Source organism: Schistocerca nitens, unplaced genomic scaffold (genome assembly GCF_023898315.1).
Source record: "Schistocerca nitens isolate TAMUIC-IGC-003100 unplaced genomic scaffold, iqSchNite1.1 HiC_scaffold_292, whole genome shotgun sequence".
NCBI classification, from domain to species: Eukaryota; Metazoa; Arthropoda; class Insecta; order Orthoptera; family Acrididae; genus Schistocerca; species Schistocerca nitens.
In genome coordinates, this window is record NW_026045830.1 from 30,341 (window position 1) to 53,402 (window position 23,062).

Consider the following 23,062-nt stretch of genomic DNA (forward strand, 5'->3'; position numbering starts at 1 on the left):
TGCGCTAGTCGCCGGATTTCGTTTCACAGCATCGTGTGTCTCCATGTGTCGACTTGTCTCGACTTTGCTCGGCTGACGCGAAAGCTGACGCTTGGAAACGGGCATATATGTAGAGGGCAGGCGCGAGAAACGACTGTGAGAGACCAAAAAACGACAAACACACGACAGAACCTTTCATTTTATTGTGGCCACAGATTCGCGCCTTAGTGTACCGAGAGGCAAGAGTGGCGTCAGCGTGCTGAACAGCATCATTAACGCTAAGCAGCAACGAAACCGAAGTAAAAAGGCAAAAGGAAAGAAGCCAAACGCAGGTCGAGCTCCCAGCTGGTCACCCACCCAACTACTAACCACACACAACGGTTCTTAACTCCAATGAACAGCCGAGAACCGCTGCACTCAGCGTGCTACGGCCGCTAGCCACAACGCCAGCAAACGTGCAGACATCTTGCTTCTTGTGCATATCACTTGGTATTTACCTGGCAGTGTCTCGCTGGAGGAAGCACTGTCTTTTACGAGAGAAAAATTAAATGGCACTTGCTGCGATCGAATACATGGCCTTTGTGTTCACACCACGACGCTCTAACCTACTCAGCTGACGACCTATGCAATGGGGCCACGTCAGCAGTCCAGTACCCGGTCCACCGGCTCATCCACCTTCGTTACTGCCCTGCCAGTCATTTAAACACGTATCTGTTTTCGTTGACTTTTGCTTTCTTGACGTTGGACCCAAAAAGCACAACACAAAGAAAACGTAAACGCCGTGAGAATAGCCAAGACTCAGCAAACGAAAGAATGTTCGGCTACCGGGAATCGAATCCGGGCCGCCTGGCTGAAAGCCATGTCTCCCAACAGCTTTCCATTCCTTCTGACCGCCGGGCAATCAGACTTGCAGGGCAAGCTCCGTAACCACTGCCGTCTCTAATAATATCTCTCGAACCTGTTTGCGCGTAATTGACTTGCTTTCCCGCACGAAGGAAATGGCCAGTTAAGGAATATTTAAAATTCATTGTCAGATGTGGGGTTCGAACCCACGCTCCCGTTCGGGAACCAGAGCTTAAATCTGGCGCCTTAGACCGCTCGGCCAATCTGACTTGTGAGCGCAAACGACCTGCTGCTGTCGTTCCTAGCAACATCTCCAGAGCCTTACTGCGAAATGTGCTTGTTTTTTCTTGTGTGAAGGAAATACGTTTTTTTAGAGTATTTTAGACGAGTTGTCAGATGTGAGGTTGCACCCCACCCTCACTTTCGGGAGCCAGAGCTTAAATATGGCGCCTGACACCGTTGTTTTCCGTCGCCTTCTGTCTTAAGTGGAACGAGCAGAACTCCAACTATCAATTTTTACATTGTCGCAGAGAAAACAACGAATGACAAGAAAAGGCCGTTCCCTAGCAACGGCTACGCTGTGCATTTCACCCTCAGGGGAAGCTAATGATATGCTCCAGGCGAGAATCAAACTAACCAACTTAACACTGTGATACGTACGCGCTTTCTACTTCTGTACTGGCACACATATGCTCAATCGTCTCTGGATCGTCAGTAAGTACGTCACATTACATATTTCTTTGATCACGCTGCTGTAAATTAAAGGGCAGTTTTTTCAATGGATGTCAGTTCTGCTTCTAGTTACGCTACATCGCCCTAGCAGCACCTACACACTGCGTTCAGATGTGCTCACCTCCGCCCTGGCGTAGAGCGCCTACAGCGTCATCGCCTTCGGCCTCTGGTGGCAGGAGGGTAGCCGACACATCGCGGCGTGAGTGAAACGCAGCGCAAGGCGGTGGTGGTGTAACGGTCAGCATGGTTGCTTCCCAAGCAGTTGATCCGGGTTCGACTCCCGGCCACCGCACGAAACGTAAATTTTTCTTCTAGGGATATTCCACGTAACGTAACGCGATCCTCGAACCTGAGAACTGTCGCGCTACGAATAGTTTTACTTCGCCCCACGTCTCACTCCGTGTAGCCAGTGCGCTAGTCGCCGGATTTCGTTTCACAGCATCGTGTGTCTCCATGTGTCGACTTGTCTCGACTTTGCTCGGCTGACGCGAAAGCTGACGCTTGGAAACGGGCATATATGTAGAGGGCAGGCGCGAGAAACGACTGTGAGAGACCAAAAAACGACAAACACACGACAGAACCTTTCATTTTATTGTGGCCACAGATTCGCGCCTTAGTGTACCGAGAGGCAAGAGTGGCGTCAGCGTGCTGAACAGCATCATTAACGCTAAGCAGCAACGAAACCGAAGTAAAAAGGCAAAAGGAAAGAAGCCAAACGCAGGTCGAGCTCCCAGCTGGTCACCCACCCAACTACTAACCACACACAACGGTTCTTAACTCCAATGAACAGCCGAGAACCGCTGCACTCAGCGTGCTACGGCCGCTAGCCACAACGCCAGCAAACGTGCAGACATCTTGCTTCTTGTGCATATCACTTGGTATTTACCTGGCAGTGTCTCGCTGGAGGAAGCACTGTCTTTTACGAGAGAAAAATTAAATGGCACTTGCTGCGATCGAATACATGGCCTTTGTGTTCACACCACGACGCTCTAACCTACTCAGCTGACGACCTATGCAATGGGGCCACGTCAGCAGTCCAGTACCCGGTCCACCGGCTCATCCACCTTCGTTACTGCCCTGCCAGTCATTTAAACACGTATCTGTTTTCGTTGACTTTTGCTTTCTTGACGTTGGACCCAAAAAGCACAACACAAAGAAAACGTAAACGCCGTGAGAATAGCCAAGACTCAGCAAACGAAAGAATGTTCGGCTACCGGGAATCGAATCCGGGCCGCCTGGCTGAAAGCCATGTCTCCCAACAGCTTTCCATTCCTTCTGACCGCCGGGCAATCAGACTTGCAGGGCAAGCTCCGTAACCACTGCCGTCTCTAATAATATCTCTCGAACCTGTTTGCGCGTAATTGACTTGCTTTCCCGCACGAAGGAAATGGCCAGTTAAGGAATATTTAAAATTCATTGTCAGATGTGGGGTTCGAACCCACGCTCCCGTTCGGGAACCAGAGCTTAAATCTGGCGCCTTAGACCGCTCGGCCAATCTGACTTGTGAGCGCAAACGACCTGCTGCTGTCGTTCCTAGCAACATCTCCAGAGCCTTACTGCGAAATGTGCTTGTTTTTTCTTGTGTGAAGGAAATACGTTTTTTTAGAGTATTTTAGACGAGTTGTCAGATGTGAGGTTGCACCCCACCCTCACTTTCGGGAGCCAGAGCTTAAATATGGCGCCTGACACCGTTGTTTTCCGTCGCCTTCTGTCTTAAGTGGAACGAGCAGAACTCCAACTATCAATTTTTACATTGTCGCAGAGAAAACAACGAATGACAAGAAAAGGCCGTTCCCTAGCAACGGCTACGCTGTGCATTTCACCCTCAGGGGAAGCTAATGATATGCTCCAGGCGAGAATCAAACTAACCAACTTAACACTGTGATACGTACGCGCTTTCTACTTCTGTACTGGCACACATATGCTCAATCGTCTCTGGATCGTCAGTAAGTACGTCACATTACATATTTCTTTGATCACGCTGCTGTAAATTAAAGGGCAGTTTTTTCAATGGATGTCAGTTCTGCTTCTAGTTACGCTACATCGCCCTAGCAGCACCTACACACTGCGTTCAGATGTGCTCACCTCCGCCCTGGCGTAGAGCGCCTACAGCGTCATCGCCTTCGGCCTCTGGTGGCAGGAGGGTAGCCGACACATCGCGGCGTGAGTGAAACGCAGCGCAAGGCGGTGGTGGTGTAACGGTCAGCATGGTTGCTTCCCAAGCAGTTGATCCGGGTTCGACTCCCGGCCACCGCACGAAACGTAAATTTTTCTTCTAGGGATATTCCACGTAACGTAACGCGATCCTCGAACCTGAGAACTGTCGCGCTACGAATAGTTTTCCTTCGCCCCACGTCTCACTCCGTGTAGCCAGTGCGCTAGTCGCCGGATTTCGTTTCACAGCATCGTGTGTCTCCATGTGTCGACTTGTCTCGACTTTGCTCGGCTGACGCGAAAGCTGACGCTTGGAAACGGGCATATATGTAGAGGGCAGGCGCGAGAAACGACTGTGAGAGACCAAAAAACGACAAACACACGACAGAACCTTTCATTTTATTGTGGCCACAGATTCGCGCCTTAGTGTACCGAGAGGCAAGAGTGGCGTCAGCGTGCTGAACAGCATCATTAACGCTAAGCAGCAACGAAACCGAAGTAAAAAGGCAAAAGGAAAGAAGCCAAACGCAGGTCGAGCTCCCAGCTGGTCACCCACCCAACTACTAACCACACACAACGGTTCTTAACTCCAATGAACAGCCGAGAACCGCTGCACTCAGCGTGCTACGGCCGCTAGCCACAACGCCAGCAAACGTGCAGACATCTTGCTTCTTGTGCATATCACTTGGTATTTACCTGGCAGTGTCTCGCTGGAGGAAGCACTGTCTTTTACGAGAGAAAAATTAAATGGCACTTGCTGCGATCGAATACATGGCCTTTGTGTTCACACCACGACGCTCTAACCTACTCAGCTGACGACCTATGCAATGGGGCCACGTCAGCAGTCCAGTACCCGGTCCACCGGCTCATCCACCTTCGTTACTGCCCTGCCAGTCATTTAAACACGTATCTGTTTTCGTTGACTTTTGCTTTCTTGACGTTGGACCCAAAAAGCACAACACAAAGAAAACGTAAACGCCGTGAGAATAGCCAAGACTCAGCAAACGAAAGAATGTTCGGCTACCGGGAATCGAATCCGGGCCGCCTGGCTGAAAGCCATGTCTCCCAACAGCTTTCCATTCCTTCTGACCGCCGGGCAATCAGACTTGCAGGGCAAGCTCCGTAACCACTGCCGTCTCTAATAATATCTCTCGAACCTGTTTGCGCGTAATTGACTTGCTTTCCCGCACGAAGGAAATGGCCAGTTAAGGAATATTTAAAATTCATTGTCAGATGTGGGGTTCGAACCCACGCTCCCGTTCGGGAACCAGAGCTTAAATCTGGCGCCTTAGACCGCTCGGCCAATCTGACTTGTGAGCGCAAACGACCTGCTGCTGTCGTTCCTAGCAACATCTCCAGAGCCTTACTGCGAAATGTGCTTGTTTTTTCTTGTGTGAAGGAAATACGTTTTTTTAGAGTATTTTAGACGAGTTGTCAGATGTGAGGTTGCACCCCACCCTCACTTTCGGGAGCCAGAGCTTAAATATGGCGCCTGACACCGTTGTTTTCCGTCGCCTTCTGTCTTAAGTGGAACGAGCAGAACTCCAACTATCAATTTTTACATTGTCGCAGAGAAAACAACGAATGACAAGAAAAGGCCGTTCCCTAGCAACGGCTACGCTGTGCATTTCACCCTCAGGGGAAGCTAATGATATGCTCCAGGCGAGAATCAAACTAACCAACTTAACACTGTGATACGTACGCGCTTTCTACTTCTGTACTGGCACACATATGCTCAATCGTCTCTGGATCGTCAGTAAGTACGTCACATTACATATTTCTTTGATCACGCTGCTGTAAATTAAAGGGCAGTTTTTTCAATGGATGTCAGTTCTGCTTCTAGTTACGCTACATCGCCCTAGCAGCACCTACACACTGCGTTCAGATGTGCTCACCTCCGCCCTGGCGTAGAGCGCCTACAGCGTCATCGCCTTCGGCCTCTGGTGGCAGGAGGGTAGCCGACACATCGCGGCGTGAGTGAAACGCAGCGCAAGGCGGTGGTGGTGTAACGGTCAGCATGGTTGCTTCCCAAGCAGTTGATCCGGGTTCGACTCCCGGCCACCGCACGAAACGTAAATTTTTCTTCTAGGGATATTCCACGTAACGTAACGCGATCCTCGAACCTGAGAACTGTCGCGCTACGAATAGTTTTCCTTCGCCCCACGTCTCACTCCGTGTAGCCAGTGCGCTAGTCGCCGGATTTCGTTTCACAGCATCGTGTGTCTCCATGTGTCGACTTGTCTCGACTTTGCTCGGCTGACGCGAAAGCTGACGCTTGGAAACGGGCATATATGTAGAGGGCAGGCGCGAGAAACGACTGTGAGAGACCAAAAAACGACAAACACACGACAGAACCTTTCATTTTATTGTGGCCACAGATTCGCGCCTTAGTGTACCGAGAGGCAAGAGTGGCGTCAGCGTGCTGAACAGCATCATTAACGCTAAGCAGCAACGAAACCGAAGTAAAAAGGCAAAAGGAAAGAAGCCAAACGCAGGTCGAGCTCCCAGCTGGTCACCCACCCAACTACTAACCACACACAACGGTTCTTAACTCCAATGAACAGCCGAGAACCGCTGCACTCAGCGTGCTACGGCCGCTAGCCACAACGCCAGCAAACGTGCAGACATCTTGCTTCTTGTGCATATCACTTGGTATTTACCTGGCAGTGTCTCGCTGGAGGAAGCACTGTCTTTTACGAGAGAAAAATTAAATGGCACTTGCTGCGATCGAATACATGGCCTTTGTGTTCACACCACGACGCTCTAACCTACTCAGCTGACGACCTATGCAATGGGGCCACGTCAGCAGTCCAGTACCCGGTCCACCGGCTCATCCACCTTCGTTACTGCCCTGCCAGTCATTTAAACACGTATCTGTTTTCGTTGACTTTTGCTTTCTTGACGTTGGACCCAAAAAGCACAACACAAAGAAAACGTAAACGCCGTGAGAATAGCCAAGACTCAGCAAACGAAAGAATGTTCGGCTACCGGGAATCGAATCCGGGCCGCCTGGCTGAAAGCCATGTCTCCCAACAGCTTTCCATTCCTTCTGACCGCCGGGCAATCAGACTTGCAGGGCAAGCTCCGTAACCACTGCCGTCTCTAATAATATCTCTCGAACCTGTTTGCGCGTAATTGACTTGCTTTCCCGCACGAAGGAAATGGCCAGTTAAGGAATATTTAAAATTCATTGTCAGATGTGGGGTTCGAACCCACGCTCCCGTTCGGGAACCAGAGCTTAAATCTGGCGCCTTAGACCGCTCGGCCAATCTGACTTGTGAGCGCAAACGACCTGCTGCTGTCGTTCCTAGCAACATCTCCAGAGCCTTACTGCGAAATGTGCTTGTTTTTTCTTGTGTGAAGGAAATACGTTTTTTTAGAGTATTTTAGACGAGTTGTCAGATGTGAGGTTGCACCCCACCCTCACTTTCGGGAGCCAGAGCTTAAATATGGCGCCTGACACCGTTGTTTTCCGTCGCCTTCTGTCTTAAGTGGAACGAGCAGAACTCCAACTATCAATTTTTACATTGTCGCAGAGAAAACAACGAATGACAAGAAAAGGCCGTTCCCTAGCAACGGCTACGCTGTGCATTTCACCCTCAGGGGAAGCTAATGATATGCTCCAGGCGAGAATCAAACTAACCAACTTAACACTGTGATACGTACGCGCTTTCTACTTCTGTACTGGCACACATATGCTCAATCGTCTCTGGATCGTCAGTAAGTACGTCACATTACATATTTCTTTGATCACGCTGCTGTAAATTAAAGGGCAGTTTTTTCAATGGATGTCAGTTCTGCTTCTAGTTACGCTACATCGCCCTAGCAGCACCTACACACTGCGTTCAGATGTGCTCACCTCCGCCCTGGCGTAGAGCGCCTACAGCGTCATCGCCTTCGGCCTCTGGTGGCAGGAGGGTAGCCGACACATCGCGGCGTGAGTGAAACGCAGCGCAAGGCGGTGGTGGTGTAACGGTCAGCATGGTTGCTTCCCAAGCAGTTGATCCGGGTTCGACTCCCGGCCACCGCACGAAACGTAAATTTTTCTTCTAGGGATATTCCACGTAACGTAACGCGATCCTCGAACCTGAGAACTGTCGCGCTACGAATAGTTTTCCTTCGCCCCACGTCTCACTCCGTGTAGCCAGTGCGCTAGTCGCCGGATTTCGTTTCACAGCATCGTGTGTCTCCATGTGTCGACTTGTCTCGACTTTGCTCGGCTTGGAAACGGGCATATATGTAGAGGGCAGGCGCGAGAAACGACTGTGAGAGACCAAAAAACGACAAACACACGACAGAACCTTTCATTTTATTGTGGCCACAGATTCGCGCCTTAGTGTACCGAGAGGCAAGAGTGGCGTCAGCGTGCTGAACAGCATCATTAACGCTAAGCAGCAACGAAACCGAAGTAAAAAGGCAAAAGGAAAGAAGCCAAACGCAGGTCGAGCTCCCAGCTGGTCACCCACCCAACTACTAACCACACACAACGGTTCTTAACTCCAATGAACAGCCGAGAACCGCTGCACTCAGCGTGCTACGGCCGCTAGCCACAACGCCAGCAAACGTGCAGACATCTTGCTTCTTGTGCATATCACTTGGTATTTACCTGGCAGTGTCTCGCTGGAGGAAGCACTGTCTTTTACGAGAGAAAAATTAAATGGCACTTGCTGCGATCGAATACATGGCCTTTGTGTTCACACCACGACGCTCTAACCTACTCAGCTGACGACCTATGCAATGGGGCCACGTCAGCAGTCCAGTACCCGGTCCACCGGCTCATCCACCTTCGTTACTGCCCTGCCAGTCATTTAAACACGTATCTGTTTTCGTTGACTTTTGCTTTCTTGACGTTGGACCCAAAAAGCACAACACAAAGAAAACGTAAACGCCGTGAGAATAGCCAAGACTCAGCAAACGAAAGAATGTTCGGCTACCGGGAATCGAATCCGGGCCGCCTGGCTGAAAGCCATGTCTCCCAACAGCTTTCCATTCCTTCTGACCGCCGGGCAATCAGACTTGCAGGGCAAGCTCCGTAACCACTGCCGTCTCTAATAATATCTCTCGAACCTGTTTGCGCGTAATTGACTTGCTTTCCCGCACGAAGGAAATGGCCAGTTAAGGAATATTTAAAATTCATTGTCAGATGTGGGGTTCGAACCCACGCTCCCGTTCGGGAACCAGAGCTTAAATCTGGCGCCTTAGACCGCTCGGCCAATCTGACTTGTGAGCGCAAACGACCTGCTGCTGTCGTTCCTAGCAACATCTCCAGAGCCTTACTGCGAAATGTGCTTGTTTTTTCTTGTGTGAAGGAAATACGTTTTTTTAGAGTATTTTAGACGAGTTGTCAGATGTGAGGTTGCACCCCACCCTCACTTTCGGGAGCCAGAGCTTAAATATGGCGCCTGACACCGTTGTTTTCCGTCGCCTTCTGTCTTAAGTGGAACGAGCAGAACTCCAACTATCAATTTTTACATTGTCGCAGAGAAAACAACGAATGACAAGAAAAGGCCGTTCCCTAGCAACGGCTACGCTGTGCATTTCACCCTCAGGGGAAGCTAATGATATGCTCCAGGCGAGAATCAAACTAACCAACTTAACACTGTGATACGTACGCGCTTTCTACTTCTGTACTGGCACACATATGCTCAATCGTCTCTGGATCGTCAGTAAGTACGTCACATTACATATTTCTTTGATCACGCTGCTGTAAATTAAAGGGCAGTTTTTTCAATGGATGTCAGTTCTGCTTCTAGTTACGCTACATCGCCCTAGCAGCACCTACACACTGCGTTCAGATGTGCTCACCTCCGCCCTGGCGTAGAGCGCCTACAGCGTCATCGCCTTCGGCCTCTGGTGGCAGGAGGGTAGCCGACACATCGCGGCGTGAGTGAAACGCAGCGCAAGGCGGTGGTGGTGTAACGGTCAGCATGGTTGCTTCCCAAGCAGTTGATCCGGGTTCGACTCCCGGCCACCGCACGAAACGTAAATTTTTCTTCTAGGGATATTCCACGTAACGTAACGCGATCCTCGAACCTGAGAACTGTCGCGCTACGAATAGTTTTCCTTCGCCCCACGTCTCACTCCGTGTAGCCAGTGCGCTAGTCGCCGGATTTCGTTTCACAGCATCGTGTGTCTCCATGTGTCGACTTGTCTCGACTTTGCTCGGCTGACGCGAAAGCTGACGCTTGGAAACGGGCATATATGTAGAGGGCAGGCGCGAGAAACGACTGTGAGAGACCAAAAAACGACAAACACACGACAGAACCTTTCATTTTATTGTGGCCACAGATTCGCGCCTTAGTGTACCGAGAGGCAAGAGTGGCGTCAGCGTGCTGAACAGCATCATTAACGCTAAGCAGCAACGAAACCGAAGTAAAAAGGCAAAAGGAAAGAAGCCAAACGCAGGTCGAGCTCCCAGCTGGTCACCCACCCAACTACTAACCACACACAACGGTTCTTAACTCCAATGAACAGCCGAGAACCGCTGCACTCAGCGTGCTACGGCCGCTAGCCACAACGCCAGCAAACGTGCAGACATCTTGCTTCTTGTGCATATCACTTGGTATTTACCTGGCAGTGTCTCGCTGGAGGAAGCACTGTCTTTTACGAGAGAAAAATTAAATGGCACTTGCTGCGATCGAATACATGGCCTTTGTGTTCACACCACGACGCTCTAACCTACTCAGCTGACGACCTATGCAATGGGGCCACGTCAGCAGTCCAGTACCCGGTCCACCGGCTCATCCACCTTCGTTACTGCCCTGCCAGTCATTTAAACACGTATCTGTTTTCGTTGACTTTTGCTTTCTTGACGTTGGACCCAAAAAGCACAACACAAAGAAAACGTAAACGCCGTGAGAATAGCCAAGACTCAGCAAACGAAAGAATGTTCGGCTACCGGGAATCGAATCCGGGCCGCCTGGCTGAAAGCCATGTCTCCCAACAGCTTTCCATTCCTTCTGACCGCCGGGCAATCAGACTTGCAGGGCAAGCTCCGTAACCACTGCCGTCTCTAATAATATCTCTCGAACCTGTTTGCGCGTAATTGACTTGCTTTCCCGCACGAAGGAAATGGCCAGTTAAGGAATATTTAAAATTCATTGTCAGATGTGGGGTTCGAACCCACGCTCCCGTTCGGGAACCAGAGCTTAAATCTGGCGCCTTAGACCGCTCGGCCAATCTGACTTGTGAGCGCAAACGACCTGCTGCTGTCGTTCCTAGCAACATCTCCAGAGCCTTACTGCGAAATGTGCTTGTTTTTTCTTGTGTGAAGGAAATACGTTTTTTTAGAGTATTTTAGACGAGTTGTCAGATGTGAGGTTGCACCCCACCCTCACTTTCGGGAGCCAGAGCTTAAATATGGCGCCTGACACCGTTGTTTTCCGTCGCCTTCTGTCTTAAGTGGAACGAGCAGAACTCCAACTATCAATTTTTACATTGTCGCAGAGAAAACAACGAATGACAAGAAAAGGCCGTTCCCTAGCAACGGCTACGCTGTGCATTTCACCCTCAGGGGAAGCTAATGATATGCTCCAGGCGAGAATCAAACTAACCAACTTAACACTGTGATACGTACGCGCTTTCTACTTCTGTACTGGCACACATATGCTCAATCGTCTCTGGATCGTCAGTAAGTACGTCACATTACATATTTCTTTGATCACGCTGCTGTAAATTAAAGGGCAGTTTTTTCAATGGATGTCAGTTCTGCTTCTAGTTACGCTACATCGCCCTAGCAGCACCTACACACTGCGTTCAGATGTGCTCACCTCCGCCCTGGCGTAGAGCGCCTACAGCGTCATCGCCTTCGGCCTCTGGTGGCAGGAGGGTAGCCGACACATCGCGGCGTGAGTGAAACGCAGCGCAAGGCGGTGGTGGTGTAACGGTCAGCATGGTTGCTTCCCAAGCAGTTGATCCGGGTTCGACTCCCGGCCACCGCACGAAACGTAAATTTTTCTTCTAGGGATATTCCACGTAACGTAACGCGATCCTCGAACCTGAGAACTGTCGCGCTACGAATAGTTTTCCTTCGCCCCACGTCTCACTCCGTGTAGCCAGTGCGCTAGTCGCCGGATTTCGTTTCACAGCATCGTGTGTCTCCATGTGTCGACTTGTCTCGACTTTGCTCGGCTGACGCGAAAGCTGACGCTTGGAAACGGGCATATATGTAGAGGGCAGGCGCGAGAAACGACTGTGAGAGACCAAAAAACGACAAACACACGACAGAACCTTTCATTTTATTGTGGCCACAGATTCGCGCCTTAGTGTACCGAGAGGCAAGAGTGGCGTCAGCGTGCTGAACAGCATCATTAACGCTAAGCAGCAACGAAACCGAAGTAAAAAGGCAAAAGGAAAGAAGCCAAACGCAGGTCGAGCTCCCAGCTGGTCACCCACCCAACTACTAACCACACACAACGGTTCTTAACTCCAATGAACAGCCGAGAACCGCTGCACTCAGCGTGCTACGGCCGCTAGCCACAACGCCAGCAAACGTGCAGACATCTTGCTTCTTGTGCATATCACTTGGTATTTACCTGGCAGTGTCTCGCTGGAGGAAGCACTGTCTTTTACGAGAGAAAAATTAAATGGCACTTGCTGCGATCGAATACATGGCCTTTGTGTTCACACCACGACGCTCTAACCTACTCAGCTGACGACCTATGCAATGGGGCCACGTCAGCAGTCCAGTACCCGGTCCACCGGCTCATCCACCTTCGTTACTGCCCTGCCAGTCATTTAAACACGTATCTGTTTTCGTTGACTTTTGCTTTCTTGACGTTGGACCCAAAAAGCACAACACAAAGAAAACGTAAACGCCGTGAGAATAGCCAAGACTCAGCAAACGAAAGAATGTTCGGCTACCGGGAATCGAATCCGGGCCGCCTGGCTGAAAGCCATGTCTCCCAACAGCTTTCCATTCCTTCTGACCGCCGGGCAATCAGACTTGCAGGGCAAGCTCCGTAACCACTGCCGTCTCTAATAATATCTCTCGAACCTGTTTGCGCGTAATTGACTTGCTTTCCCGCACGAAGGAAATGGCCAGTTAAGGAATATTTAAAATTCATTGTCAGATGTGGGGTTCGAACCCACGCTCCCGTTCGGGAACCAGAGCTTAAATCTGGCGCCTTAGACCGCTCGGCCAATCTGACTTGTGAGCGCAAACGACCTGCTGCTGTCGTTCCTAGCAACATCTCCAGAGCCTTACTGCGAAATGTGCTTGTTTTTTCTTGTGTGAAGGAAATACGTTTTTTTAGAGTATTTTAGACGAGTTGTCAGATGTGAGGTTGCACCCCACCCTCACTTTCGGGAGCCAGAGCTTAAATATGGCGCCTGACACCGTTGTTTTCCGTCGCCTTCTGTCTTAAGTGGAACGAGCAGAACTCCAACTATCAATTTTTACATTGTCGCAGAGAAAACAACGAATGACAAGAAAAGGCCGTTCCCTAGCAACGGCTACGCTGTGCATTTCACCCTCAGGGGAAGCTAATGATATGCTCCAGGCGAGAATCAAACTAACCAACTTAACACTGTGATACGTACGCGCTTTCTACTTCTGTACTGGCACACATATGCTCAATCGTCTCTGGATCGTCAGTAAGTACGTCACATTACATATTTCTTTGATCACGCTGCTGTAAATTAAAGGGCAGTTTTTTCAATGGATGTCAGTTCTGCTTCTAGTTACGCTACATCGCCCTAGCAGCACCTACACACTGCGTTCAGATGTGCTCACCTCCGCCCTGGCGTAGAGCGCCTACAGCGTCATCGCCTTCGGCCTCTGGTGGCAGGAGGGTAGCCGACACATCGCGGCGTGAGTGAAACGCAGCGCAAGGCGGTGGTGGTGTAACGGTCAGCATGGTTGCTTCCCAAGCAGTTGATCCGGGTTCGACTCCCGGCCACCGCACGAAACGTAAATTTTTCTTCTAGGGATATTCCACGTAACGTAACGCGATCCTCGAACCTGAGAACTGTCGCGCTACGAATAGTTTTCCTTCGCCCCACGTCTCACTCCGTGTAGCCAGTGCGCTAGTCGCCGGATTTCGTTTCACAGCATCGTGTGTCTCCATGTGTCGACTTGTCTCGACTTTGCTCGGCTGACGCGAAAGCTGACGCTTGGAAACGGGCATATATGTAGAGGGCAGGCGCGAGAAACGACTGTGAGAGACCAAAAAACGACAAACACACGACAGAACCTTTCATTTTATTGTGGCCACAGATTCGCGCCTTAGTGTACCGAGAGGCAAGAGTGGCGTCAGCGTGCTGAACAGCATCATTAACGCTAAGCAGCAACGAAACCGAAGTAAAAAGGCAAAAGGAAAGAAGCCAAACGCAGGTCGAGCTCCCAGCTGGTCACCCACCCAACTACTAACCACACACAACGGTTCTTAACTCCAATGAACAGCCGAGAACCGCTGCACTCAGCGTGCTACGGCCGCTAGCCACAACGCCAGCAAACGTGCAGACATCTTGCTTCTTGTGCATATCACTTGGTATTTACCTGGCAGTGTCTCGCTGGAGGAAGCACTGTCTTTTACGAGAGAAAAATTAAATGGCACTTGCTGCGATCGAATACATGGCCTTTGTGTTCACACCACGACGCTCTAACCTACTCAGCTGACGACCTATGCAATGGGGCCACGTCAGCAGTCCAGTACCCGGTCCACCGGCTCATCCACCTTCGTTACTGCCCTGCCAGTCATTTAAACACGTATCTGTTTTCGTTGACTTTTGCTTTCTTGACGTTGGACCCAAAAAGCACAACACAAAGAAAACGTAAACGCCGTGAGAATAGCCAAGACTCAGCAAACGAAAGAATGTTCGGCTACCGGGAATCGAATCCGGGCCGCCTGGCTGAAAGCCATGTCTCCCAACAGCTTTCCATTCCTTCTGACCGCCGGGCAATCAGACTTGCAGGGCAAGCTCCGTAACCACTGCCGTCTCTAATAATATCTCTCGAACCTGTTTGCGCGTAATTGACTTGCTTTCCCGCACGAAGGAAATGGCCAGTTAAGGAATATTTAAAATTCATTGTCAGATGTGGGGTTCGAACCCACGCTCCCGTTCGGGAACCAGAGCTTAAATCTGGCGCCTTAGACCGCTCGGCCAATCTGACTTGTGAGCGCAAACGACCTGCTGCTGTCGTTCCTAGCAACATCTCCAGAGCCTTACTGCGAAATGTGCTTGTTTTTTCTTGTGTGAAGGAAATACGTTTTTTTAGAGTATTTTAGACGAGTTGTCAGATGTGAGGTTGCACCCCACCCTCACTTTCGGGAGCCAGAGCTTAAATATGGCGCCTGACACCGTTGTTTTCCGTCGCCTTCTGTCTTAAGTGGAACGAGCAGAACTCCAACTATCAATTTTTACATTGTCGCAGAGAAAACAACGAATGACAAGAAAAGGCCGTTCCCTAGCAACGGCTACGCTGTGCATTTCACCCTCAGGGGAAGCTAATGATATGCTCCAGGCGAGAATCAAACTAACCAACTTAACACTGTGATACGTACGCGCTTTCTACTTCTGTACTGGCACACATATGCTCAATCGTCTCTGGATCGTCAGTAAGTACGTCACATTACATATTTCTTTGATCACGCTGCTGTAAATTAAAGGGCAGTTTTTTCAATGGATGTCAGTTCTGCTTCTAGTTACGCTACATCGCCCTAGCAGCACCTACACACTGCGTTCAGATGTGCTCACCTCCGCCCTGGCGTAGAGCGCCTACAGCGTCATCGCCTTCGGCCTCTGGTGGCAGGAGGGTAGCCGACACATCGCGGCGTGAGTGAAACGCAGCGCAAGGCGGTGGTGGTGTAACGGTCAGCATGGTTGCTTCCCAAGCAGTTGATCCGGGTTCGACTCCCGGCCACCGCACGAAACGTAAATTTTTCTTCTAGGGATATTCCACGTAACGTAACGCGATCCTCGAACCTGAGAACTGTCGCGCTACGAATAGTTTTCCTTCGCCCCACGTCTCACTCCGTGTAGCCAGTGCGCTAGTCGCCGGATTTCGTTTCACAGCATCGTGTGTCTCCATGTGTCGACTTGTCTCGACTTTGCTCGGCTGACGCGAAAGCTGACGCTTGGAAACGGGCATATATGTAGAGGGCAGGCGCGAGAAACGACTGTGAGAGACCAAAAAACGACAAACACACGACAGAACCTTTCATTTTATTGTGGCCACAGATTCGCGCCTTAGTGTACCGAGAGGCAAGAGTGGCGTCAGCGTGCTGAACAGCATCATTAACGCTAAGCAGCAACGAAACCGAAGTAAAAAGGCAAAAGGAAAGAAGCCAAACGCAGGTCGAGCTCCCAGCTGGTCACCCACCCAACTACTAACCACACACAACGGTTCTTAACTCCAATGAACAGCCGAGAACCGCTGCACTCAGCGTGCTACGGCCGCTAGCCACAACGCCAGCAAACGTGCAGACATCTTGCTTCTTGTGCATATCACTTGGTATTTACCTGGCAGTGTCTCGCTGGAGGAAGCACTGTCTTTTACGAGAGAAAAATTAAATGGCACTTGCTGCGATCGAATACATGGCCTTTGTGTTCACACCACGACGCTCTAACCTACTCAGCTGACGACCTATGCAATGGGGCCACGTCAGCAGTCCAGTACCCGGTCCACCGGCTCATCCACCTTCGTTACTGCCCTGCCAGTCATTTAAACACGTATCTGTTTTCGTTGACTTTTGCTTTCTTGACGTTGGACCCAAAAAGCACAACACAAAGAAAACGTAAACGCCGTGAGAATAGCCAAGACTCAGCAAACGAAAGAATGTTCGGCTACCGGGAATCGAATCCGGGCCGCCTGGCTGAAAGCCATGTCTCCCAACAGCTTTCCATTCCTTCTGACCGCCGGGCAATCAGACTTGCAGGGCAAGCTCCGTAACCACTGCCGTCTCTAATAATATCTCTCGAACCTGTTTGCGCGTAATTGACTTGCTTTCCCGCACGAAGGAAATGGCCAGTTAAGGAATATTTAAAATTCATTGTCAGATGTGGGGTTCGAACCCACGCTCCCGTTCGGGAACCAGAGCTTAAATCTGGCGCCTTAGACCGCTCGGCCAATCTGACTTGTGAGCGCAAACGACCTGCTGCTGTCGTTCCTAGCAACATCTCCAGAGCCTTACTGCGAAATGTGCTTGTTTTTTCTTGTGTGAAGGAAATACGTTTTTTTAGAGTATTTTAGACGAGTTGTCAGATGTGAGGTTGCACCCCACCCTCACTTTCGGGAGCCAGAGCTTAAATATGGCGCCTGACACCGTTGTTTTCCGTCGCCTTCTGTCTTAAGTGGAACGAGCAGAACTCCAACTATCAATTTTTACATTGTCGCAGAGAAAACAACGAATGACAAGAAAAGGCCGTTCCCTAGCAACGGCTACGCTGTGCATTTCACCCTCAGGGGAAGCTAATGATATGCTCCAGGCGAGAATCAAACTAACCAACTTAACACTGTGATACGTACGCGCTTTCTACTTCTGTACTGGCACACATATGCTCAATCGTCTCTGGATCGTCAGTAAGTACGTCACATTACATATTTCTTTGATCACGCTGCTGTAAATTAAAGGGCAGTTTTTTCAATGGATGTCAGTTCTGCTTCTAGTTACGCTACATCGCCCTAGCAGCACCTACACACTGCGTTCAGATGTGCTCACCTCCGCCCTGGCGTAGAGCGCCTACAGCGTCATCGCCTTCGGCCTCTGGTGGCAGGAGGGTAGCCGACACATCGCGGCGTGAGTGAAACGCAGCGCAAGGCGGTGGTGGTGTAACGGTCAGCATGGTTGCTTCCCAAGCAGTTGATCCGGGTTCGACTCCCGGCCACCGCACGAAACGTAAATTTTTCTTCTAGGGATATTCCACGTAACGTAACGCGATCCTCGAACCTGAGAACTGTCGCGCTACGAATAGTTTTCCTTCGCCCCACGTCTCACTCCGTGTAGCCAGTGCGCTAGTCGCCGGATTTCGTTTCACAGCATCGTGTGTCTCCATGTGTCGACTTGTCTCGACTTTGCTCGGCTGACGCGAAAGCTGACGCTTGGAAACGGGCATATATGTAGAGGGCAGGCGCGAGAAACGACTGTGAGAGACCAAAAAACGACAAACACACGACAGAACCTTTCATTTTATTGTGGCCACAGATTCGCGCCTTAGTGTACCGAGAGGCAAGAGTGGCGTCAGCGTGCTGAACAGCATCATTAACGCTAAGCAGCAACGAAACCGAAGTAAAAAGGCAAAAGGAAAGAAGCCAAACGCAGGTCGAGCTCCCAGCTGGTCACCCACCCAACTACTAACCACACACAACGGTTCTTAACTCCAATGAACAGCCGAGAACCGCTGCACTCAGCGTGCTACGGCCGCTAGCCACAACGCCAGCAAACGTGCAGACATCTTGCTTCTTGTGCATATCACTTGGTATTTACCTGGCAGTGTCTCGCTGGAGGAAGCACTGTCTTTTACGAGAGAAAAATTAAATGGCACTTGCTGCGATCGAATACATGGCCTTTGTGTTCACACCACGACGCTCTAACCTACTCAGCTGACGACCTATGCAATGGGGCCACGTCAGCAGTCCAGTACCCGGTCCACCGGCTCATCCACCTTCGTTACTGCCCTGCCAGTCATTTAAACACGTATCTGTTTTCGTTGACTTTTGCTTTCTTGACGTTGGACCCAAAAAGCACAACACAAAGAAAACGTAAACGCCGTGAGAATAGCCAAGACTCAGCAAACGAAAGAATGTTCGGCTACCGGGAATCGAATCCGGGCCGCCTGGCTGAAAGCCATGTCTCCCAACAGCTTTCCATTCCTTCTGACCGCCGGGCAATCAGACTTGCAGGGCAAGCTCCGTAACCACTGCCGTCTCTAATAATATCTCTCGAACCTGTTTGCGCGTAATTGACTTGCTTTCCCGCACGAAGGAAATGGCCAGTTAAGGAATATTTAAAATTCATTGTCAGATGTGGGGTTCGAACCCACGCTCCCGTTCGGGAACCAGAGCTTAAATCTGGCGCCTTAGACCGCTCGGCCAATCTGACTTGTGAGCGCAAACGACCTGCTGCTGTCGTTCCTAGCAACATCTCCAGAGCCTTACTGCGAAATGTGCTTGTTTTTTCTTGTGTGAAGGAAATACGTTTTTTTAGAGTATTTTAGACGAGTTGTCAGATGTGAGGTTGCACCCCACCCTCACTTTCGGGAGCCAGAGCTTAAATATGGCGCCTGACACCGTTGTTTTCCGTCGCCTTCTGTCTTAAGTGGAACGAGCAGAACTCCAACTATCAATTTTTACATTGTCGCAGAGAAAACAACGAATGACAAGAAAAGGCCGTTCCCTAGCAACGGCTACGCTGTGCATTTCACCCTCAGGGGAAGCTAATGATATGCTCCAGGCGAGAATCAAACTAACCAACTTAACACTGTGATACGTACGCGCTTTCTACTTCTGTACTGGCACACATATGCTCAATCGTCTCTGGATCGTCAGTAAGTACGTCACATTACATATTTCTTTGATCACGCTGCTGTAAATTAAAGGGCAGTTTTTTCAATGGATGTCAGTTCTGCTTCTAGTTACGCTACATCGCCCTAGCAGCACCTACACACTGCGTTCAGATGTGCTCACCTCCGCCCTGGCGTAGAGCGCCTACAGCGTCATCGCCTTCGGCCTCTGGTGGCAGGAGGGTAGCCGACACATCGCGGCGTGAGTGAAACGCAGCGCAAGGCGGTGGTGGTGTAACGGTCAGCATGGTTGCTTCCCAAGCAGTTGATCCGGGTTCGACTCCCGGCCACCGCACGAAACGTAAATTTTTCTTCTAGGGATATTCCACGTAACGTAACGCGATCCTCGAACCTGAGAACTGTCGCGCTACGAATAGTTTTCCTTCGCCCCACGTCTCACTCCGTGTAGCCAGTGCGCTAGTCGCCGGATTTCGTTTCACAGCATCGTGTGTCTCCATGTGTCGACTTGTCTCGACTTTGCTCGGCTGACGCGAAAGCTGACGCTTGGAAACGGGCATATATGTAGAGGGCAGGCGCGAGAAACGACTGTGAGAGACCAAAAAACGACAAACACACGACAGAACCTTTCATTTTATTGTGGCCACAGATTCGCGCCTTAGTGTACCGAGAGGCAAGAGTGGCGTCAGCGTGCTGAACAGCATCATTAACGCTAAGCAGCAACGAAACCGAAGTAAAAAGGCAAAAGGAAAGAAGCCAAACGCAGGTCGAGCTCCCAGCTGGTCACCCACCCAACTACTAACCACACACAACGGTTCTTAACTCCAATGAACAGCCGAGAACCGCTGCACTCAGCGTGCTACGGCCGCTAGCCACAACGCCAGCAAACGTGCAGACATCTTGCTTCTTGTGCATATCACTTGGTATTTACCTGGCAGTGTCTCGCTGGAGGAAGCACTGTCTTTTACGAGAGAAAAATTAAATGGCACTTGCTGCGATCGAATACATGGCCTTTGTGTTCACACCACGACGCTCTAACCTACTCAGCTGACGACCTATGCAATGGGGCCACGTCAGCAGTCCAGTACCCGGTCCACCGGCTCATCCACCTTCGTTACTGCCCTGCCAGTCATTTAAACACGTATCTGTTTTCGTTGACTTTTGCTTTCTTGACGTTGGACCCAAAAAGCACAACACAAAGAAAACGTAAACGCCGTGAGAATAGCCAAGACTCAGCAAACGAAAGAATGTTCGGCTACCGGGAATCGAATCCGGGCCGCCTGGCTGAAAGCCATGTCTCCCAACAGCTTTCCATTCCTTCTGACCGCCGGGCAATCAGACTTGCAGGGCAAGCTCCGTAACCACTGCCGTCTCTAATAATATCTCTCGAACCTGTTTGCGCGTAATTGACTTGCTTTCCCGCACGAAGGAAATGGCCAGTTAAGGAATATTTAAAATTCATTGTCAGATGTGGGGTTCGAACCCACGCTCCCGTTCGGGAACCAGAGCTTAAATCTGGCGCCTTAGACCGCTCGGCCAATCTGACTTGTGAGCGCAAACGACCTGCTGCTGTCGTTCCTAGCAACATCTCCAGAGCCTTACTGCGAAATGTGCTTGTTTTTTCTTGTGTGAAGGAAATACGTTTTTTTAGAGTATTTTAGACGAGTTGTCAGATGTGAGGTTGCACCCCACCCTCACTTTCGGGAGCCAGAGCTTAAATATGGCGCCTGACACCGTTGTTTTCCGTCGCCTTCTGTCTTAAGTGGAACGAGCAGAACTCCAACTATCAATTTTTACATTGTCGCAGAGAAAACAACGAATGACAAGAAAAGGCCGTTCCCTAGCAACGGCTACGCTGTGCATTTCACCCTCAGGGGAAGCTAATGATATGCTCCAGGCGAGAATCAAACTAACCAACTTAACACTGTGATACGTACGCGCTTTCTACTTCTGTACTGGCACACATATGCTCAATCGTCTCTGGATCGTCAGTAAGTACGTCACATTACATATTTCTTTGATCACGCTGCTGTAAATTAAAGGGCAGTTTTTTCAATGGATGTCAGTTCTGCTTCTAGTTACGCTACATCGCCCTAGCAGCACCTACACACTGCGTTCAGATGTGCTCACCTCCGCCCTGGCGTAGAGCGCCTACAGCGTCATCGCCTTCGGCCTCTGGTGGCAGGAGGGTAGCCGACACATCGCGGCGTGAGTGAAACGCAGCGCAAGGCGGTGGTGGTGTAACGGTCAGCATGGTTGCTTCCCAAGCAGTTGATCCGGGTTCGACTCCCGGCCACCGCACGAAACGTAAATTTTTCTTCTAGGGATATTCCACGTAACGTAACGCGATCCTCGAACCTGAGAACTGTCGCGCTACGAATAGTTTTCCTTCGCCCCACGTCTCACTCCGTGTAGCCAGTGCGCTAGTCGCCGGATTTCGTTTCACAGCATCGTGTGTCTCCATGTGTCGACTTGTCTCGACTTTGCTCGGCTGACGCGAAAGCTGACGCTTGGAAACGGGCATATATGTAGAGGGCAGGCGCGAGAAACGACTGTGAGAGACCAAAAAACGACAAACACACGACAGAACCTTTCATTTTATTGTGGCCACAGATTCGCGCCTTAGTGTACCGAGAGGCAAGAGTGGCGTCAGCGTGCTGAACAGCATCATTAACGCTAAGCAGCAACGAAACCGAAGTAAAAAGGCAAAAGGAAAGAAGCCAAACGCAGGTCGAGCTCCCAGCTGGTCACCCACCCAACTACTAACCACACACAACGGTTCTTAACTCCAATGAACAGCCGAGAACCGCTGCACTCAGCGTGCTACGGCCGCTAGCCACAACGCCAGCAAACGTGCAGACATCTTGCTTCTTGTGCATATCACTTGGTATTTACCTGGCAGTGTCTCGCTGGAGGAAGCACTGTCTTTTACGAGAGAAAAATTAAATGGCACTTGCTGCGATCGAATACATGGCCTTTGTGTTCACACCACGACGCTCTAACCTACTCAGCTGACGACCTATGCAATGGGGCCACGTCAGCAGTCCAGTACCCGGTCCACCGGCTCATCCACCTTCGTTACTGCCCTGCCAGTCATTTAAACACGTATCTGTTTTCGTTGACTTTTGCTTTCTTGACGTTGGACCCAAAAAGCACAACACAAAGAAAACGTAAACGCCGTGAGAATAGCCAAGACTCAGCAAACGAAAGAATGTTCGGCTACCGGGAATCGAATCCGGGCCGCCTGGCTGAAAGCCATGTCTCCCAACAGCTTTCCATTCCTTCTGACCGCCGGGCAATCAGACTTGCAGGGCAAGCTCCGTAACCACTGCCGTCTCTAATAATATCTCTCGAACCTGTTTGCGCGTAATTGACTTGCTTTCCCGCACGAAGGAAATGGCCAGTTAAGGAATATTTAAAATTCATTGTCAGATGTGGGGTTCGAACCCACGCTCCCGTTCGGGAACCAGAGCTTAAATCTGGCGCCTTAGACCGCTCGGCCAATCTGACTTGTGAGCGCAAACGACCTGCTGCTGTCGTTCCTAGCAACATCTCCAGAGCCTTACTGCGAAATGTGCTTGTTTTTTCTTGTGTGAAGGAAATACGTTTTTTTAGAGTATTTTAGACGAGTTGTCAGATGTGAGGTTGCACCCCACCCTCACTTTCGGGAGCCAGAGCTTAAATATGGCGCCTGACACCGTTGTTTTCCGTCGCCTTCTGTCTTAAGTGGAACGAGCAGAACTCCAACTATCAATTTTTACATTGTCGCAGAGAAAACAACGAATGACAAGAAAAGGCCGTTCCCTAGCAACGGCTACGCTGTGCATTTCACCCTCAGGGGAAGCTAATGATATGCTCCAGGCGAGAATCAAACTAACCAACTTAACACTGTGAT

General features: G+C 50.4%; 23 non-coding genes across 23 annotated transcripts; 11 read left to right on the forward strand and 12 right to left on the reverse strand.

The window, feature by feature from the left end:
• Window positions 1-1,007: 1,007 nt before the first annotated feature.
• Window positions 1,008-1,091, reverse strand: Trnal-uaa (transfer RNA leucine (anticodon UAA)). The gene has a single exon. It is a non-coding gene; the product is annotated as a tRNA-Leu (tRNA).
• Window positions 1,092-1,774: 683 nt separating this feature from the next.
• On the forward strand, window positions 1,775-1,846 carry Trnag-ccc (transfer RNA glycine (anticodon CCC)). The gene has a single exon. It is a non-coding gene; the product is annotated as a tRNA-Gly (tRNA).
• Window positions 1,847-2,971: 1,125 nt separating this feature from the next.
• Window positions 2,972-3,055, reverse strand: Trnal-uaa (transfer RNA leucine (anticodon UAA)). The gene has a single exon. It is a non-coding gene; the product is annotated as a tRNA-Leu (tRNA).
• A 683-nt stretch (window positions 3,056-3,738) lies between these two features.
• Window positions 3,739-3,810, forward strand: Trnag-ccc (transfer RNA glycine (anticodon CCC)). The gene has a single exon. It is a non-coding gene; the product is annotated as a tRNA-Gly (tRNA).
• A 1,125-nt stretch (window positions 3,811-4,935) lies between these two features.
• Window positions 4,936-5,019, reverse strand: Trnal-uaa (transfer RNA leucine (anticodon UAA)). The gene has a single exon. It is a non-coding gene; the product is annotated as a tRNA-Leu (tRNA).
• Window positions 5,020-5,702: 683 nt separating this feature from the next.
• On the forward strand, window positions 5,703-5,774 carry Trnag-ccc (transfer RNA glycine (anticodon CCC)). Its single transcript has one exon. It is a non-coding gene; the product is annotated as a tRNA-Gly (tRNA).
• A 1,125-nt stretch (window positions 5,775-6,899) lies between these two features.
• Window positions 6,900-6,983, reverse strand: Trnal-uaa (transfer RNA leucine (anticodon UAA)). The gene has a single exon. It is a non-coding gene; the product is annotated as a tRNA-Leu (tRNA).
• A 683-nt stretch (window positions 6,984-7,666) lies between these two features.
• Trnag-ccc (transfer RNA glycine (anticodon CCC)) lies at window positions 7,667-7,738 on the forward strand. Its single transcript has one exon. It is a non-coding gene; the product is annotated as a tRNA-Gly (tRNA).
• A 1,107-nt stretch (window positions 7,739-8,845) lies between these two features.
• Trnal-uaa (transfer RNA leucine (anticodon UAA)) lies at window positions 8,846-8,929 on the reverse strand. Its single transcript has one exon. It is a non-coding gene; the product is annotated as a tRNA-Leu (tRNA).
• A 683-nt stretch (window positions 8,930-9,612) lies between these two features.
• Window positions 9,613-9,684, forward strand: Trnag-ccc (transfer RNA glycine (anticodon CCC)). Its single transcript has one exon. It is a non-coding gene; the product is annotated as a tRNA-Gly (tRNA).
• A 1,125-nt stretch (window positions 9,685-10,809) lies between these two features.
• Trnal-uaa (transfer RNA leucine (anticodon UAA)) lies at window positions 10,810-10,893 on the reverse strand. The gene has a single exon. It is a non-coding gene; the product is annotated as a tRNA-Leu (tRNA).
• Window positions 10,894-11,576: 683 nt separating this feature from the next.
• Window positions 11,577-11,648, forward strand: Trnag-ccc (transfer RNA glycine (anticodon CCC)). Its single transcript has one exon. It is a non-coding gene; the product is annotated as a tRNA-Gly (tRNA).
• Window positions 11,649-12,773: 1,125 nt separating this feature from the next.
• Window positions 12,774-12,857, reverse strand: Trnal-uaa (transfer RNA leucine (anticodon UAA)). The gene has a single exon. It is a non-coding gene; the product is annotated as a tRNA-Leu (tRNA).
• Window positions 12,858-13,540: 683 nt separating this feature from the next.
• Window positions 13,541-13,612, forward strand: Trnag-ccc (transfer RNA glycine (anticodon CCC)). The gene has a single exon. It is a non-coding gene; the product is annotated as a tRNA-Gly (tRNA).
• A 1,125-nt stretch (window positions 13,613-14,737) lies between these two features.
• Trnal-uaa (transfer RNA leucine (anticodon UAA)) lies at window positions 14,738-14,821 on the reverse strand. The gene has a single exon. It is a non-coding gene; the product is annotated as a tRNA-Leu (tRNA).
• Window positions 14,822-15,504: 683 nt separating this feature from the next.
• Trnag-ccc (transfer RNA glycine (anticodon CCC)) lies at window positions 15,505-15,576 on the forward strand. Its single transcript has one exon. It is a non-coding gene; the product is annotated as a tRNA-Gly (tRNA).
• A 1,125-nt stretch (window positions 15,577-16,701) lies between these two features.
• On the reverse strand, window positions 16,702-16,785 carry Trnal-uaa (transfer RNA leucine (anticodon UAA)). The gene has a single exon. It is a non-coding gene; the product is annotated as a tRNA-Leu (tRNA).
• A 683-nt stretch (window positions 16,786-17,468) lies between these two features.
• On the forward strand, window positions 17,469-17,540 carry Trnag-ccc (transfer RNA glycine (anticodon CCC)). Its single transcript has one exon. It is a non-coding gene; the product is annotated as a tRNA-Gly (tRNA).
• A 1,125-nt stretch (window positions 17,541-18,665) lies between these two features.
• Window positions 18,666-18,749, reverse strand: Trnal-uaa (transfer RNA leucine (anticodon UAA)). Its single transcript has one exon. It is a non-coding gene; the product is annotated as a tRNA-Leu (tRNA).
• A 683-nt stretch (window positions 18,750-19,432) lies between these two features.
• Trnag-ccc (transfer RNA glycine (anticodon CCC)) lies at window positions 19,433-19,504 on the forward strand. Its single transcript has one exon. It is a non-coding gene; the product is annotated as a tRNA-Gly (tRNA).
• A 1,125-nt stretch (window positions 19,505-20,629) lies between these two features.
• Trnal-uaa (transfer RNA leucine (anticodon UAA)) lies at window positions 20,630-20,713 on the reverse strand. Its single transcript has one exon. It is a non-coding gene; the product is annotated as a tRNA-Leu (tRNA).
• Window positions 20,714-21,396: 683 nt separating this feature from the next.
• Window positions 21,397-21,468, forward strand: Trnag-ccc (transfer RNA glycine (anticodon CCC)). The gene has a single exon. It is a non-coding gene; the product is annotated as a tRNA-Gly (tRNA).
• Window positions 21,469-22,593: 1,125 nt separating this feature from the next.
• On the reverse strand, window positions 22,594-22,677 carry Trnal-uaa (transfer RNA leucine (anticodon UAA)). The gene has a single exon. It is a non-coding gene; the product is annotated as a tRNA-Leu (tRNA).
• Between the last annotated feature and the right edge of the window lie 385 nt (window positions 22,678-23,062).